Below are 6,452 nucleotides of genomic sequence, written 5' to 3' on the forward strand. Positions count from 1 at the left end.
AAACAGCTTAAATTAATAATTAAACAAAACACAACTCCAGTCTCGACACAACTTCAGTTAATCACTAATTAATCACATCTAAAAGTCCATTTGCCCAAGGAATCAACATATTCAGCAAAAGAAAACAATTTAATGTTTTTCATCTCACTCCCCTACAGAACTCAAGGCCAAATTTGATCGCCTCAATCTCAAAGATTACTGATGGAAGTGTTGTAGGCAAATAGGTGATATAGAAATTAACATCTCATCAAATTATCAGTAGGATAAGCAACTATGCAAATTAAAGAGCCCAACTGAAAAAATATAGCAAATTGTTTCTACTATAACCATTATATATTTTGATATACATATTTAACAGTTGAGGAATTAACCATCAAATATTAGTTTCTCCTGTAATGACCTTGATAAATAAAATAAAAATAATTTTTTTAGAATGTATTTTATTTATATTTGGGGCAAAGGTTATTGGTGTGGTGAAAACTATGCAAATAATACACCTTGTTGGTCTCAAGCTCGAATCTGACTCATGCCCAAGGAGTTCATTTTGTTTTGTTTGTTTTTTTGCTTTATGAAATTACCAAAACGCCCTTATCTCAATCAAATTCTTTTCATTCCTTTCCCTTGTCTTTTTCATGCGTCTGCGAGCGGAGAGTTGGAGAGCAGAGTACAAACCCTTGCCCTGTCTCTCACCATTTTCTGCCTTCCTCCTTCTCAATCGCTGGTTGCTGTTGTTCGTGTGAGTCACCGTCGCCAGTGTGCCTATCGCCGTTTCGTCCGACCCAACTATGAGTTCTTCCTCTGTTTCACCGCCATTCCTCCGCCTCTGTCATTGTTTCAAGTATGTCTAACCTCTCTTTCCTTCTCCTTTTGTTTCATATGCGTGTAAATGCTTGGGTGAGCTAAGATTTCTTTCTTCCTCTTGCTGTTCTGTCATCACCGATATGCTCATCCTTTCTTCATTCACGGTGACAGTCCCTCCTTCATCACTGTTTGAAGTTGCCTCCTCCTTTCTCTATTTGTGTGTTTTGGTCATTGAATGTTAGAAGCTTCGATCTCTTATCCTTCGCTTTGTATAATCTGTGCGTGTGAGTGGCTGAAATGATGTTGAAAATTGCAAATTTTTCTTTGGTTCTGCTGTTGCCGTGCTGAGTAGGGAGGAGAAAGAAATTCAAATTTGAACTGGAAAATCTATTTTTGAAGCTTGATAATGATATATTTATATTTATGGTTGAGTTAAATTAATTGGTCTAGAATGGTTGATGCTGAAGCAATTGTTAGAATGAAATTGGAAGAGAAGAGCTTTGATGGGATGCTTGGAGATTACTGTTTATCGTTGTAGGTGTGCGTGTGGTTGAGATCCATCGCTAATCTGTGGAATCGTGGCTCCTTTGTCTTCCTCTGTTTCACAGTACCGAGGCCGTTGTTTCTCCACTTTCATCAGCTTCTCCGATTGCAGCAGCAACGCGAAATATCTTCCCTCTTCTTCGTCGTCATCGACTGTGAGTTGGGTGGAGCACGTCTTTTCTTCCTCTTCGGTGTTTGACATCCATCTCCTCTCTTCCGTTTCTGCGCTTGCTGTGGTGTGGTGCGTCGGACATTCTCCTTCTTCGTCCTATCTATTGAATGCCGCAGATTTCTTCCTCTTCTCTGTTTCATTGTCTTTGAACTGAGGTGAGTGGCTTCTCATTCTTCACCTCTTGGTGATGCCGCTTGTGTATTTTTGTGGCTGAAGTTATGATTGTTGTTTTTTTTTTATTTTATTTTTTTGGCCTTCCCTTATACCTTGGCATCAATAGGTGCGTGCATGTCTTAATTGGGTTGGAGCACATTTTTTTATATAAGTAATTTTAGCATAATCAATGAATTACTGATGACGAAGATGATTGTGGATTGATTTTTCCTTGAGTTTAAAACTGATTTTTTGTTGGAAGAATGCAATTTGGACTGCTTGATTTAATTAAAATATGGGTATTGGGAATTGTGGAATAGAAATTGAAAAATTTTAAGTTTAGTATTAGTTTAAGGTTTAACTATTGTAAGATGTTTAATAAAATGTCTGTTAAGTGCTTGATTATGTATTTTTTTGAAGTTCCATTAAGTCCATGGAGATGCATATCTGATTTGGGTGCTATTTCGTTGAGTTTAACTTGAGCACAGTAAAGAATTTGTTTATGAAGCCATTGTGTGACAAAATGAGCAATAAAATTCTGTTCTTAATTCATTATGTTTGTTTTCATGAATGCGAATAGGTACTGCTATTGAACTGCAATATTTCATACCTTCATCTAGCGGTATATGCTACAATGTGTTTCTTAATTATGGAAACTTGTGCGGAATTCTTAGCCATCCATATTCTGTTTAGTATTTTTTTTGTGTAAATCCATATTTCATTTTGTTATGCAGTTTATTAGGCACTATTTTTTTTTTTTTTTGAGTTTGTTGATGATTGTTTTGGTGATGTACGAGTTAAGGGGAAAAAAAAAACAATATCTCATTTATATTAGCATCTATGCTTGAAATCCAACTTTCTCCGTCAATAATGGTGGCTTTCAACTTGTTTTGTTTTTGCTTTCATGATAACATGGTTTCTAATTTGTTATTTTACTATAATTGTTTGGTTCATATTTGAGGAGGATGATAGTGGATTTAAGTTTCCTTTAGGCTTAATTGATTCTTGGTGAGGGTGTAGTAGTTGAAAAACATGATGGATCTAATTATGGTGAAGAGTATAAAAAAAAAAAAAGGAAGTTTAGTTTTGTATGCTTGAGAAGAGTTGGAAGTTTAAACGTGATTATTGTATTGGTTGGGAATGGAATTAGAGAATTTGGAAAAAAAAAAAAATTTGGTTGGTAATTTCAAGATCACTTTTTTTTTTCGATAACTTTTGGGACACATATATAATGACTCATGAAAGATTTGAGAATCTTGCCTTGTTTTCTTTAATAAACTAAATTGTAAGACTTTGAGTATTCTGCCTCTTTAAACTTTTGTGAAGTACCTAGGATTCTTGATTATCATCATCATCATCATCATCAACTATTAGTAAGTTTTAAAAAAAGAGCTTATACTGCACTAGACTTGTTTGTTGATGATGTGATTGATGAATGATTACGTAATTAAACATGCTCTATTAAATTATCAGAGTATGGCAGCAGAAGTGTGGAGGAGTGCCTTGAACCCTATGGGTTCCAATAGTGATGAAATGTTGTATTGTTTTTTGTTTTTCAGTTGCCAGGTATTCATATTTTCATTCTCTTGCGTTCTACAGGAAATCCTAATGAAACGCTTAAGAAAAGAATTATGCATGATTAACTATTATTCTGTTTCTTTATTGATATATAAGAGTTGGATATGTCACTAATACTTCATTAAACTCTCAGTGAAGAGTTATGTTATTTAGATTTGGTTAGGTATTCATTCTTTTGAATTTCTTTGGTTCAATCATGTGCTGAATAGACATTGAGAATATCAAAAGATGCTGTAACATAACTATGTTGTTTCCAAGTTGTTGATTTGCTCTTTAGCAAAAAGATAGTAATCTCTTGGCTTCTAGCATATATGTTAATTCATGTTATGGTATTGTGAGAAACATCAATCTATTGGGAAGTTTATTTTACAAATATTTTGAAACTGAATGCAATGCTTGCTGTGACATTATCTTGGGTTGAGCGTGACAAATTAACTGTTGAAATTGAGATTTTGCAAGCATTTTTATAATGATAAAAATCCTTTTTATTTCTAAAAGAGAGATTCACAAGTATATAAGAGTCTATGGAAGAAAGTTTGGGAAAAATGGCTTATGGTTACTGTTTAGATTCTTTTTTTTTTTTTAAATCCATATATGGAAGGATTGGTTTCTGATATACCTGGGAATCCTTTTAGAGGGATCAAACACAGTAAGTTTGTTATCCACGGCCTTTGAGCCATGTCTGTTAGGTGATTTATCGACATGGGTTGTGTGCCCAAGACTAAAAATCTCGTGCTATGTGGATTCCTTTAAGGGAACTTGTTTTTGAGAAAAATATTTTTCTTTTTTAAATTTTCATTTTTAAAAAAGAAATTCTTATTATAAAATTTTTGAGTAAGTTGATCCCAAATCACTATTACAAAGTCTATTTTGTCACTATAATGAGCTTGAAAGTATGTTTCATAAACTTATGCTCATCTTATATTGTGAGTATTGTGTCATTAAACATTTATCCTTGTCCATGTTTATATATTTGAAATGTTTTTAGATAATTTAAATTACCAAGGTATGGTTCTTACCTTAAGAAAATTAAACTAGATTTTTTATTTACTATTAATGGCTTAAATATTTTAATAATTAACCTTGGTATCTTTATATTTCAGATAATAAAAACTACCGCCACCTTCTTCTGCATCATAAAACCAGTTTTCTTGTTGAATAATTGTAAAGTTGAATTTATGTTAAATTTGAATTATTATCTTGTGGCATTTGATAGTTGTTCCAACCAACAAGCAAGATATTTACCTCTTTATTTTCATTACTTATAAATTGAGAAAGTAATTCTCGTATTCTATTAGAATTGGTTGTTTAATTGTTTTAATTTTTTTTTATATTTACTCAAAATCTATAGCTAAAGTCATGAGTATTATTATATCATTAGATTTTATACCACTGAAGTATATAATATTTCTCAATTGTAATTAGGAACATATATGTTGATTATGCTTACGAAGCAAGGTTAACCTTGTATTTCATTTAATTGTATGATATTTTTGACAACATAAGCTTGTTTAATTTTGTATAAAAAAATAAAAAGCTTGTTTAGTTTTTTTTTTTGGTTGGGCTGCTAGGATTCTTGGAGCAAACATGTTTAGTATTACAGGCATATTTTATTCATATGCATATTTCTTTCTTTCTTTGTGTGTGTGTGTGTGTGTTTTTTTTTTTTTTTGGTGGGGAAGTTTAGGAGTGTATAAAACCAGTTCTTAATGCTTCCATCAGGAGTGCTGGAAATTTACACTCCTCAGCTCTTATGGCTTGCAATGTTAGCCTATATATTCTAGAATGAAATAAGATAACTGGAAGTTTTTTATCCAAAAAGAAAAACAAAAAACGAAATAAAACAAAATTGAGGGAAGTGAACTTAAGCCTCTTTTTGTTTTGCCTTCTCTAATAATATTATTACTAATATACTCTGTCTGGCCAAAATGGCACAATGATATAATGCAAATGATATGTAAGAATAATTTATGTATATTTATTTTAGTAATGCCATAGATAATATTGAGGTTTTATAAATTGGAATGTTTTCATGTTTCAACTCACTAACGAAAAAAAGGGCGCTAATTTTCACCAAAAAAAACAAAAGGTCGCTAATGGTGGGTGGTGGTAGATGAAAATCCATCTCTTATTACTGTTCATAATTTTATCATTAATGGGTATCCTATTTTTGTATCTTACTGGTTGTTTCGGATTGTTTTACTTCGTCTTTTGGTTTCTAATTTTGTATTTGGGCCTTGGGCCTCCAATATGCTAAAAAAAAAAAATTGAAAGAATCATAGATCTTTCACAAAAATAAACTTAAAAAAAAAAAAAGGCATCTTATATACCTAGTATTGAACAAATGACACAATAATGATGTGAAGTTTTTGTTAGAATTTCAATATGCTGCACATTCTCTAACCATTATTATTTTTATTTTTATAATTTGATGAAAATGAGTGTTGTTACTTAAAAATTAGCCAAAATCAAATTAAGGCTAATCAATGAAATATTTTTACATCAAAATAATTTTTTCAATTCAATGATTTATAGATATATTATATTGTCATTTTAGATGATAACCAAATCTATTATGTTTTATAAATGAGAAAATTTTATACGTTACATAGCTTATTGATGTTATGGTTAAAGAAAAAGACTTTTTTATCATCTTTCTACTCACATGTCAAGTCAAGTCAACTTATGTATCCTTAGTAGTGTAGCGAAAGGGGCACAACAATATAGTCCTTCTTAAAAATAAATAGCCCTTCTCAATTATTTTATTAAAAGAATTCACATTTATATTTTTGTAATTATTGAGGTGAGATGAATGCTAATTATTTTACTTAAACATTAGTCAAAAATAAATAATTCTATATTTTGTAAAAGAAATTCTGGTAATTAACAAATCATTTAAAATAATATAATACTAAAAAAAAAAGATAAAAACACAAGCACAAAACGTATTTTCACTATCATTATTTTGAAAATAAAACACATTGACTAAAGGGAGGCAAACATATTTGGTCAGATACTAGAATTATTACTTAACAATATTCTGATAATACTTTGGCCAAAATAATTCTTCTGGTTAACAGGGAACGGATCCCATACAGTGGATTTTGTGCAATGGCTAAGAAGTGGGGCAGTACTCACCGTCTGTTTTATCCAATAGCTGGGAACAGAGAGGTATATATAAAAAGGCAGTCATGTTTATAATCCT

At 31.3% G+C, this 6,452-nt stretch overlaps 1 long non-coding RNA gene across 1 annotated transcript; it reads left to right on the top strand.

Moving 5' to 3' along the window:
- Window positions 1-660: 660 nt before the first annotated feature.
- On the top strand, window positions 661-1,894 carry LOC129312461 (uncharacterized). The gene is made up of 2 exons (XR_008593589.1): window positions 661-838; window positions 1,410-1,894. It is a non-coding gene; the product is annotated as an uncharacterized LOC129312461 (long non-coding RNA).
- Window positions 1,895-6,452: the final 4,558 nt, after the last annotated feature.

This window comes from Prosopis cineraria, unplaced genomic scaffold, assembly GCF_029017545.1.
Source record: "Prosopis cineraria cultivar Desert tree isolate PC_DT_omini unplaced genomic scaffold, ASM2901754v1 PC6, whole genome shotgun sequence".
NCBI classification, from domain to species: Eukaryota; Viridiplantae; Streptophyta; class Magnoliopsida; order Fabales; family Fabaceae; genus Prosopis; species Prosopis cineraria.